Here is a 12690-nt window from a genome sequence, read left to right on the forward strand (position 1 = left end):
CTGGGAATCAGCAAACTCTCTTGACTTAAACAACAGAAGGGAAGAAAGAAATACAGCTTTTTGAGACTTGAAATGTTGGTGGAAATATTGACAATTTTTGGCAACAAAATAAATAAATTTTTAGACCCTTTTTCACTTTTTTCTTGGAGACACTAGCTGAAAGATGGATTTCCAGAAATTAAAAAGAATAAGCAGAATTAAGAATCATGGAATTATAGAATAGTTTGGGTTGGGAAGGGCATCAAAAATAATTGGTTTCCAACCACCTGCCATGGGCAGGGATGCCTTTTACTAGATCAGATAGCTCACAGTCCCATCCAAACTGGCCTTGAACACTTCCAGGGGAGGGGCATCCACAACTTCTCTGGTCAACCTGTTTCTGTCTCACCACCCTCTGAATAAAGGAATTCTTCCTTACATCTAACCTAAACATGCTCTTTTTCAGTTTAAAACCACTGTCCCTTGTCCTGTCACTGTCTGCCCATATAAAAAGTCTCTTTCCCTCCTTCTTATAAGCCCCCTTCAGGTACTGGAAGACCACATGAGGTCTCCCCAAAGCCTTCTCTTTTCCTGGCTGAACAACCCCAGTTCTTTTGGTCTGTCTTCATAGGGGAGGTGCTCCAGCCCTTGGATCATTTTTGTGTCCCTCCTCTATTTTCTAAAGTAATTAATGCATATTGTCTTTCCACCTCTCAAGGGACAGGCCTTCATGTAGAACAAATGATCAGCCATTTCAGTTGGATTTGGATCCAGATAACCTATCACACAGCGCAAGAAAAAGCTGCATTTAGTAGATGTCCTGTTTTATACATGACTGCATTCATCTGATACATTCTACAAGACAGGAGATCTAATTAAAAACGTCTGTCCTGTGAGAACAATTGCCGCTGCAGGAATACAGATAGGACAATCTGAAGACAGGCAAGATTTCTTCATTCTCACACAACATTTCTGTGCAGGTGATCTGGCCTATGACACTGAGTGCTCACTCAGCAAATGTGGAGCAGGAGACCCACGGGTGACCAGGTACTCATTCCTTCTGTTTGGGGCAGAGCTACTGCTCAGCCACAGAATGAGTGACAAAGTGTCATTTCGGATCACTTACTGAGAGTAGCACACCAAAGCAGAAATGATGACCAAATAAAGGATTTAGGAATAGTCTGAACATAGGTAAGAACATTTAACAAACAGAACATCTAGCAAACTGTTGTTACTTGAAACCCTAAGGCAATCTTTAATCTCACAGGGGAAAAAAAAAAAAAAAAAAAAACAAGAGAAAAAAAAAAATATTAGCAGGCATGAACAGCATACTAACCAAGAAGACAATATTACATCAAAACTACCACAAACTTATTTGGTTCCTGAAGCAAGTCTACTGCCATCACCATAAGCCAACAGCTACACCAAGGACCTAAACTTCATTCCATGGCTTCTTTGAACAATTTGAAGTAGTAGAAGTCCCATCTATTTTACAGGATTGTGTCTAAACTGGACTTCTGACAAATAAAGTGAGATCAGACTAACAATACTGCTGTTCAAGAAGGAGAAGTGCAAAGAGGAAGGTTTCCAACAAGGGTACAAGAATTTCAGACCACTCCTCTGGGTTTTGCAAGGGCATGTTAATTGTCACCATGAGGCGGGATTCCTCGCCTTCAGGGTTTGCTTGCTGGCCACTTCAGATTAAAGTAAATTTTGGCCAAAATTCTGAGTTTGCCTCCTCTTACTGCTGTGATTCAGATGGAAAGTAGATAAAACCTGCTAGATTTATCTAGTCTTTGTTCATTAAGATACTGGACAACAGTTACTAATGTTTTTAAAGATATGCCTTCTGTGAAATGTTGCCAAAACAAACCTATACAACACACAAAGGCAGGTAAATAACTCCACATTTTATCTTGCTGATAATCAAATTAGGAAGGATGTTTAAACAGTAAATGTACCTAAAACAAATTTAAATGACAGTGGCAGTAACACAGGAAACTTTTTGTTAGATTGACAGGTTTTTATTTGACCCCTTATTTTCCTCAGCTAGAGCGATACTGCTTCAGGGTATCTGCTGGTTAAGATAATATAAACCAAATAAATGATCAGATGAATGATATATAATTAACCTGAAAAAAAAAATACAAGGATTATATATTTGGGGATTTTGCTTGGTTTTGATACTGCTTCCAAGTGATGATTACTTACACAAATGTATAGAACTCAGGTGACATTGGCTGAATGACTGGAAGGTGTTGCACTCCTCCTGCATAACATGCAAAGTCCCCTGCAGGGAACTGGAAAACTGCAATTTACACATTTATACATTTATAGGAGCCACTTCTTATTCATTATAAAGATAAGATTTTTTTTACTGGTTGCATGTTGTATTAAACAAAAGCTGACAATTTTATATGATATCGAATATGAATAATAAGAAGCAACTATACAAAAAAAAATGGCAGAAGGAAATTAATACAAATTTAGGAAACAGGTACATAATACCTATATAAGCACTAAAATCCCAGGCAGAGGTTTGATGTCTTTATTTCTAGTTCTGTCTCAGGTGGGGAAGGAGTTGCTGCTGGTGCAGATTGCTGCCACAAGCCACACAGCTTCATGGAGCCTGCTGCTTATTTCCTTGTAGATGAGAATTCCCCTGCTATTGTTCAGTTTTGGTTTTAAGCTGAAGTTCCAGTCTTCTCTGCAGTCTGTGCATTGCTCAAGGTCAGGCCACACTCTGCTAAAATAACAAAAAATGTGTGATGGCTATACTTTACTACAGATGAAATGCTGTCCCCTAACCCCCTTGTGTATGGAAAAGCTTCCAGGCCAATGAGACAAACAAACAAAAACTCAAGTAAAATAAACCCAGTAAACAGAAACCTGTGGGAGGAGACATATGGAACAGTCAGCTACAAAACAGAGGGAGGTAGAATGGTAAAACCACAGTTTCTGCTGTCCTTGCAGGGGAACACCAAAATGGCCAGGCCCTCTCAGTAGCCACATCAAAAAGAAGGGAAAAAAAAAAAAAAGGAAAATATAATGATAAACAGGGATGAGAAACCCAGGAGAAGAGTAGCTTGAGATTGTAAATAGAATTACCTATGGAGAGAGCTCAGAAGTGTAAAAAGGCACTGAGAATTGCAGTTGGGCTTTTTTGTGTAAGTGTTGGCATCTTAATAAAGCTATAAACTTCACAGTAGCTCTGCAATGCCCCTATTCTGCTTATCACCTTCATTCTGCAGTGTTTGCTCATGTCAGTGATCCTCTGAGTGTACAGTACATGAAAGCTTCACTCATCTCTGCTCTGCCGTTAACTTCAAAGAGTTGGCTCTGGGTACAATTTAAAATCACTTTCTGTAGTAAAGCACTGTTATTACTTAAAAAAAAAAAAAAAAAAAAAAAAAAAAAAAAAAAGGGGGAAACCTCTCCACAATATGGGTTTAGAATCAGCAGGTTAGTTTTCTCTTGTATGGATTTTTTTTCCCAAAAAATATTTTAGGGATGTTGATGTTTTTACTAAGCTTTTCATTTAGAATGACTCACAGCTGTGGCTTCCTATAACAGAAGGGATTCCTATTTGGCCTCCCTACAAGCCACGTCCTTTTCATTTACATATAAATCAGATGCAGGAAGAGATTAGCAACGTTATTCCAGTAAGTGGGAACAATCCAGGTCCTCTGACATTCACATTTAGCAGGTTTGTAAGGAATTATGATCTGTATAAAAGACTTGGAGAGGGGAAAAAAACAGTCTGTTTACCCTCTCCAGGAAAAAAAAAAAAAAAAAAAAAAAAAAAGAAACTGTTGCTTGAGCCAGGGGTTATGACAGAAAAATCTAGTGGAAATCCCAGAAATAAAAGCAACCTGTATTGACTTGAAATGCAACTGCGTTAGAGGTAAAGGGTGTTACTGATTTTTCTTCTTTGGATATAAGGAAAAAAATGAAGTCAGTCTGCCAGGCATTAATAGGAATGAGCAGCCCTATTAAAGGAGCGATTTAAACCTAATGAAAGCCACTGGGTCATGCTGTTAACAATCTGGACTAGAAGGTAAACAGAACATTAATTCAGCATGGAGTAAAGGGACTGCTGCGAGAACGGGAAAATAACCTACAGGGATCAAGAGAGAAAAAGGGATGGGGAATAAGATTGATTTTGGAGTAACATGAACTATTATGCACGGATTAAAATATTAGAGATGTTTGAAAAGCAGCCGTGGCGAGCTCCCTCACACTGGCTGGCATGGATTCGGCTCAAGGGCAGAAAAATCGCTTAATTCTTTACAAGTCTGGGCCCGGCAGGGGCAGCTGCCCCCAAGGAGGGCACGCAGGAGCCCCTGGGAGCGGCGGGTGCGCAGATCAGGGGGCTGAACGGGCTCCCGCCCGGAGCGGCGGGGCCGTGGCGCTGCGCAGCCCCAGCCTGGCCCGGGGCCGGGAGCAGCGAGCCCGCCACGCTGCCGGGAGAAGGGAAAATCCCTCCTGAGCCCGCTGCTTCCAGCTCTCGCCAATCTCAGCCGGGAGCCGAGCTGCCAGAAGCGAGCTCCCACACAAGAGAAATGCACAGTGCTTCAACTGTATGGATATAGGATCTCTCTACATAAATCATATATACTGCATAAACACACACGGAGTATTATGTAAATGCCTTAATAAAAATACACGCTATTACATACGCCATGATCACTTTTTTCTCCCCATTTCAACTCCCCGGGGACTGACTGTGTGTTCTCTTCCGTTGTTGCTCATCTGGAGCCAGCAGTTACACCAGTGCAAAGCTGGTATAAATTTGCATCAGAATGAAGCTATTATAAACTGTTCCCACTGAAACGTGCATTTGTATTTGACTGTATAGTTTTGCTGCAAGTTTTGCTCAGAAAACTAGGGAAGCAAAAAGCTCTTCCAAAACAATTTCATTTGAATATCCTCCAAGTTATATACTCCACCACTATAAACAAGGTTCACTCATGAAAGCGTATTTAAGTGTCTTTCCAGGAGGTCAACATTTAATACAGGTGAATTTGCAATTCAAACTTTACTTTACAGATTTTTGTCAGTATAAACATTTACAAGGCAGATATTAAGATAATTTGATCTGTTTAGGAGCTGAACCTGAAAGAATGTTATTTTTAATCTGCAAACTCACGGGGTCTTAGCCACAAAGACATTTGCCACAGAGTTTTCCAAATACCCTGATGGAACAAAAATTTGCCAGAGATTTTGCCAATATAACAGTTGCTTTTTCTTGGGTAAGTTTCTTAGAAGGTGTGAGGAGAGATGAAGGGACACAAAATCTAGCTGGTGTTTATAGATGTCAGTCTGGTTCCACACTGCTTTAGACTTCTCGTACATTTCCCAAATGCGACCTCTGTGCTTGCATTTCCCTTCTTTGGAATTAGGGTGCTACTACTCCCCACTTACCAGGTAAGCTGCCCTAGTGAAGAGAATTTTTTCCCACGCAGCAGTAGTACTTCACATGCAGGGGCTTCAGGAGCACAGCAGAAGCAATAGAGACACTCCAAAGGCAGGGGAAAGAGGCAGGAAGTAAGCATAGAGGGGGAAAAAAGGCAAAAGAATCACAAGGCAGGTGAGTAAAAAAGCTGCTGACCTGCTGCTGGTAAAAAGAGGGTCAACAATTGCAAAAATACCACTTCATTTTTTTTAAAAAATATTCTTTCTTTAAAAAATTAAGTTGAACAGCATTTGTATGAAATGCATAATCATTCAATCCTCAATAGATCACAAAAATCTTACAGCTGCAGTTTAAAGGTATTTATATGCAAATCATTCATTTGCAGAAGGCAGATGTCAAAAAGAAGAGGCAACTGAAGGCTTAGGCATGATTTATTTCTCTGTTCTGCCTGCTGTTTTCAGGGCATTTCAAATAAAAAATAATTTAACAGGTTATTAATAATTAAAAAGTTAATAATCAATGGCAATCAATTGGAAAAAAAAAGAAGACTAAATAAACTAAAGACAAAAATACACCAAGTTACCGAAGTATGACATACTACCCTACTGGTAAAAACCCAGATAAGGCTTCTGTTTAGTTTTCTGACACAAATCGGGAAAGTAGAAAACTGCATAAAGTTCAGCCATGGACAAGGAATTATTTTGTAAATAATATCCTTAACATTTAATGAATGAATAACAGAAAACGAAGCACATCTTTTTATGTGAACCATGGACATCCAATCTACACATTTTTTGCTTTTATAATATGAAAAGGAAACGGTAACAAATATCCAGGCTAATACCTTTCCTGTAGACAAACGATGCCTCTTCAGGAACTATGCAATAGGATACAATATATCATCATTCATCATCTAAGGCATTCAATACAACTTCACCCATATCACAAGGTCATTTCTTCCAATGGTCATTTAAAAAGAGACAACTTTGTATTAAAAAAATTATGCTGGTTTCAGAAAAAAAAAAAATGTCTTATTGTAAGAGTCCTGAGGTTGTGGTATCTTGGGGACACTCAGATTCCTGCATTTGTCGCTGCAAGGACTTCACAGAGAATCTTCAGAGAGTTATATTTACAGTTTCTTCTTCCTCTTCATCAAGGTCAAAGAGATTTAAAGGTGCTCAGGAACTCACAAAAGCAGGATCCTTATTTATAATCTTCTCAGTGCCAGAGCAAGTGTCAGCTGGTCTTTTGATCCTGTAAACAGAAAGATCTCCCCATGCACCCAATAAGGGCTGGGAACTGCCATTTTCCCTGGCCCTGTGCCTTTCTGACTCAGAAAGAGCCCCAGGCTCAGCACCTACCACTGTGGTCCCTGGAGACATAAGCTCAAAGATAACAGATATTTCAGACTGACATTACAAAGCAACACTGAATTTCAGAGTTAATTTATTATGCATAATTTTAAAGTTACAGACTTCTCCCCCAACATATCTTGAGGTCCCATCCAATTGAAAGAGGTACCCTGTTTTTTCGAGATAAACAGTTGACGGTGGGTGGTGCAATGGGTGCAGGATCAGAAGGTCTGATCTATTTGCCTGCATGGGGACAGAGGAAAGTAAAGACTGTGCTTGTAGGGACAAGCCCTAAAAGTTAAAGCTCACAGTCTCCAGAGGAGAAAAGTAGGATGCAATTCTCATTTGGGTGGGACAGCACATTTTGAAAGTGATTGCATCAGGAACAGGAGAGCATTTGTGTGCAGAAAAATGCGTCTTACCCTCCTCAAGAACAAAAGGAGGAAATACCATCACTCCTTCCTTTGGAGGTATTTTGTCAGCATCAGATGGAATATTGTACAAGTGCATTAATATACTCACAGGCACACATGCAGAAACACATAGAGGCCTCAAAGATTGAAGTTGCTCCATATTCTGGACTAATCACAATATCAGACCACCTCCTGCTCCACTCCAATGAGGATGATGGAACAGGAGGGAAGAAGGACAAGGATGAAGAAAATAATAGGGATTCCAACAAATAAATTGTCTCCAAAAATGATGTCCATTTGATACTTTATTTCTCTCTTCTTCAGCATGGGTTTCCTTCATCTGATTAACTTGGGAGAAGTATGAACCTTTCAGCACCCTCTGTTCTGCAATAAGCATTAAAGTGTTTTCTTTTTCACTTGCCTTAGCATTGCTCTTTACTGGCAGTCCAGAGGCTTATTACATTTCTTATATCTGAAAAATGTTTAATGCCTTTTGACATCCTTGCCAAAAAAAATTTCAACTGATTAGTCATCTCATGTTTTTGTATCATGGCCATTATTCAAAGCTTTTGCTAATTTGCTAAATGGGCCAAAATGGACATACATATTCATCCCACTGATAACAATGATGTATTCAAAAGAGTGCACACTGCAGATGTCACACTGAATCATTCATATCAACCCAAAACACAGGTGGTGGCATTGCCCAGAAAACACATTACTCATTTAGAGGTAACTTAGACTCCGATGCCCACTTCCCACGCTGTTTTAATAGCCACAGCTAATCAGAGGTTTCCCAAGCTGTTTACATGTTCACTCCTAAGAGGGAAGCCAAGTTTCTCTACAGCTCACATGTTACAAGTCACGTGGGGGTCCTCTTGCCTGTCTGTTCTTTGGGTTCATGCTTGCTTCATCTGGACTATCAGTAGTCTTTCTGCAGTAGGAAGGATGGAGTGTGACCCCATACCTGTCTAGGGAAAAGACTGGGAAATGGGAGAGGGCTGTCCCTTCCTCAGGATGTGGAGGAAACTGAATCAAATCTTCCACTTCCCAGGGAAGTGCTTTCCCCTACGTCTTCAGAACAACATGGCCACTGCCTTTCCCTCTTCCTTGCAGACCTGAGTGCTCAAACCACTTCTAGCAAATCAAGCCCTTTCAGATAAAAGCCCTGAACTGATTCATTTAACCACAAACTGAGGCCCTATCATCTGTTGTAATTCCACTGAAAGTATCCAAATAACTTTGGGGTCTAAGATAAGTGTTAGAGCACCTACACAGCTCATGCATGCTTTACATTAATCGTCCAGGGAAGTCTAGCTCCTTAAACTGGATTTATAAAGAAACATTGGTGCCTCAATTACAAGTCTTTGACTTCATCCACATGCTGTGCAAAAGTATGAACCTGAGCACATACTGGAATCCAGACCCAGAAATGGCTTTAAGGTAACACTTGGGGAATGCTAGAGGAGAAGATTGGAAACTGTCAGCTAAATGCATCTGCAACAGGAATCTTACCATATGACCTTATTTTTCATGGATCACAGCTAGGGTGAGAGTCTCGGTGTGCAGCCTTGCTATGAGAGCCAGTGAAGAGGCAGTGCCTCCATTAATGCTAATAGCTGGTTCACTTTCACAGAAAGCTAAAAGTAGCCACAAAGTCAACTATCTTGTCATAATTTTCTAGAATTTCTGTAATTTAGCACTTGCCAGATTAAATGCTAATGCAGATTTCTGTGCTCATATTTCTAATTTCTGAAGGCACACAATAACAGTTTCTCTAACAAAATATTTGTATCAAGAAGCCACACAGTTACACCAGTTTCTAGGGGGGGTAATGAAATTGCACTGATACCAAATCAGAGGTAAAGAAGTTAAGACTACGGAGCTATAGTTACTGACACTAACATTCCTTTCTTATCTCCTTCCAAATTTTAACCTAAGATTAAAAGCCAAGATTGGATGGAGGTTCAGAATGTCCTGGCTCTCCTTAATCTGGGTCTTCTTAACATTCTGAATTAGCAGATATTTTCATGTGGGATCTTCACTTTCCTTTCTGTAAAATAAAAATTAACTCCCTAAAGCTAAATATAAAATATCTCCTTTTTCTTCTCTTCATTATATTAAAATATGAAAGGCATTTTTTTTTCTTGATGGCAAAGTTGTTTGGTTGCTTTGGTTTTGGTTTGTTTTTTGTTTTTTTTTTCTTATTTGCAGCTCAGAGTTGCTGAAGAGGTAGTGAATAGTATAAAGGGAATGGAACAAAAAAGAAGGATAAAAATCTGGAAGACAGTCTAGCTTCAATTAGCAGTTTCAACTGAAAAAAAATCTTCTCAGATATTTTTCAATTTCATTACATCACATTTCATCTTGGAAATTATTCTTCAGGTCACTTCAGTCCATTCCTAATCAGAACAAAATAGTTTGTGAGTAATTTCTCAATTGTTCTTTAAAAAGATCTGGAAATCTAACAGATAATAAATTTAGAATTCCATTAAAAATTGAATTGTTTCTTCTTTTTTGACTGTTTAACAAATACTGTACTAGGGATCTTTCTCATTTTTAATGACTCAGTGCTTTCAGACCATTGTATTTCATAACAAGAAGAAAATTCAGTGTAGAGAAGACTGACTCATGCTGTTTTATCCTCTTTTACATGGTAATAAAACATGTCTTAATGTCTTAGACATGTCGACTTTTCCAAGATAATGTGCTAAAAGCAAAGGATTTCACCTGTGTGTCCTTGAAGTCATGAGTTTTTGAATTCGCTTAAAGAAGGACTGGAAAAAGAATGAAAATATCTAAATGTAATTCTGTGAAGACCATATATTTAGATGCCATTTGATTTCCATGAAGTCTTTTCTTTCTTATATCCTTGCCATGTACATTCCTGTTTAGGCCAACTACCACTAGAAATAGGTGTAAACTATGTACTTTATGTTAAATTTTTAATGTCTAAACTAGAATTCTCTGTTCCCAAAGAGCAATAAAAATGTCTACATCTTAAGGGCATTTTGATATTTGCATTTGGAAGGCATTCCTCTCTTCACAGCTGTTACCCAGCCAAAAAAACAATGCACAAGCACAGCCAGAAACTTGGAGTAGAAAGGAGCTATTTATTTCCTTGCTACAGTCCAAGGTGTTTTCAGGATTGCAGAGTACAGTTTCCTGTTTTTAGACTGTTCTTAAAAGTGCACCATTGGGGAAGCAGCCTATTCCAAAAGTTGTACTAACTTCAGAGTGATGTTGTTGATTTCCCTAAATTAGGCCTGATTTATGTCACCGTGGCTCAGTTTCTTTTATATTTTATGAAACAACATAAAGTAACTGGATGCATGTTGAAGTATGGATGCATCCATACTGCTGATATGCAATACTGGGAACAACTTCAGGTTTGTGAAGTCTTTGGAGTGATCAGTGTGACTGCAGGTGACACTTGAGACAGAAGTAGGTGTCCAAACGTGTCTTCATCTTTTGTGTTGCTCTCTGTCATGCCAAGAAAGCACTTTTTAACACTTGACAGGTGCCTTACCAGAGCACAGCTTTCAGTAGACTATTGGTAAGCTCTTGGAAGCCATGAAATTTATGATATGCTCTTCATTAATAGCCCTTTAATTTACTGATAGTCTTTTAGGTGCTTGTATGAAGCAGCTTTCTCAAAATACATCTCAGTAAATTGAAGGATTTCTGAAAGCTTACAATGCACAGGTCCCTTTGAAATGAACTCAAGACAAATATGAATATGTTGCCTCATTGCAGTGTTTTAAGCAATTGTTTTCCTGCAGGCAAGTATACAGCTTGAAAGAATCCTAATCATTAAGTGATATTTATCCTCACAGTAGATATTCTGATTTCTTCAAATGTAACACAGAGTTAGTACATCCCTTTCCACGTTGTTTACATGAGCATTTTGTTACTCTATATTATAGAAGTGCCCTGGGCTGAGGTTTCTGCTCATGGAGAAAAATAAAATTTTGTTTCTGCACTAAAACTGTCCAAACATTTACAGGACTACAGACTTCAGATTCTTTTTCAGGTACTATGCAATTTAGGGCTGAGTATAGCTCCAAACGGGAGTTAGAAAGCCTATTCTTGATGTTTTTCCACCTAGTTGCTTTATTTGTGGTATCACATAGCTGCTGTCACGCTTACAGGATGACATTCTTGCAGGCTCAGCATTACAACTGGACTATAGCCCATCTTTCTTTGTGACTTGTACCTGATTTTGAGTTCTTATGCCTTCAGTACTGCCCAAAATTCACATAACTGCAATTGTAGCGTGTCTAATCATTAATAATGACACTTGCAGTAAACAAAATTTAAGTATTGTCCAGTAGATTAAATTACACAAATTTTCTTGAATAATGATCAGGTTTAAATTTCACTAGACCCAGGGGAATCTCTGCTCTTTAAATTTATTGGTGAATTAGCTTGATGCCTGTGTTTGAGACACTCTCTCATGTCTTTATCCAGAAACCATTCTCAGAAATGTGTTTATTCAGTAGGTCAACATTTCTTCAGAATGTATTTTAAGACCAAACAGGGACTGATACGAGGATGTAGTATTTTTGAAAATACAATCCAATGAAACGTGTCCGTGAAAGGTCTTGGCTTACCTCTTCTACTCTTTAGGATACGTGAATTCATTAATAATTCAAGTTTTACCTTTCCTGAAGGATTTTTTAACATTTTAGAAATTAGTTAAATTACCAGATTGTGAAAAACTGCAGAGCAAATGTCAGTGTTTTCTGCTATTTTTCATACTGTGTTGTTTCATTCTGTAAATACTCAGTATCTCATGGACATCTGGAGACAGTACTGTCCCTGCAGAGATTCCCCTGTCCTGCTTTCTCTACTAACTTGTCCAAGGTTAACAGGCTTTTTTCCCCTGAGGAACAATGGCTGTCTTCCTATTGACAGATCTAGAATCAGAGTGCAGAACGGGATCCTAAAAAGGATGATCAAAACATGACGTTCAGAATTTCTCATGTTAACTACTTTTCCTGAGAAAAATACATAACATTTACATGCATAAACATAGATATATATATTGGTAGGAAAAGAGTTTAAGAAAAGTGCACAACGCTGCAGTGTATTGGACTGCAGTTCAGTGTATTGGACAAGAAAAACTTCACTAATTCATAATTAAAATTATTAATGAGGAGATTACTGATTGAACAGCTGCTCTGCTTTAGCTGCTATCAGACTGGAAAAAATTCTACAGTTACGTATATAAATTTGAATTATATTCTTGTCTGCTTTCAATCACGTATTTTCTAATCACACAGCTGTCTAATCAGTGATGCCACACAAGATTTTATGGCTAGTATTGTGGAAAATATCTTTCCAGATATGTACTAATAATCATCATTAATACTCAACACAGATTTCAATTTTTTTAAATAATATTGTTTATTGTTATTACGGTTGTTGTTATCAGTGTAATTATGTTCTGAAAATACCATCCTAATGGTTTCTCATCCCACTTGCAGTAAAAATGGGTTTCTACTTCTGGATTGATTCTTAAAATGAG

Source organism: Vidua chalybeata, chromosome 5, assembly GCF_026979565.1.
Source record: "Vidua chalybeata isolate OUT-0048 chromosome 5, bVidCha1 merged haplotype, whole genome shotgun sequence".
Lineage (NCBI taxonomy): Eukaryota > Metazoa > Chordata > Aves > Passeriformes > Viduidae > Vidua > Vidua chalybeata.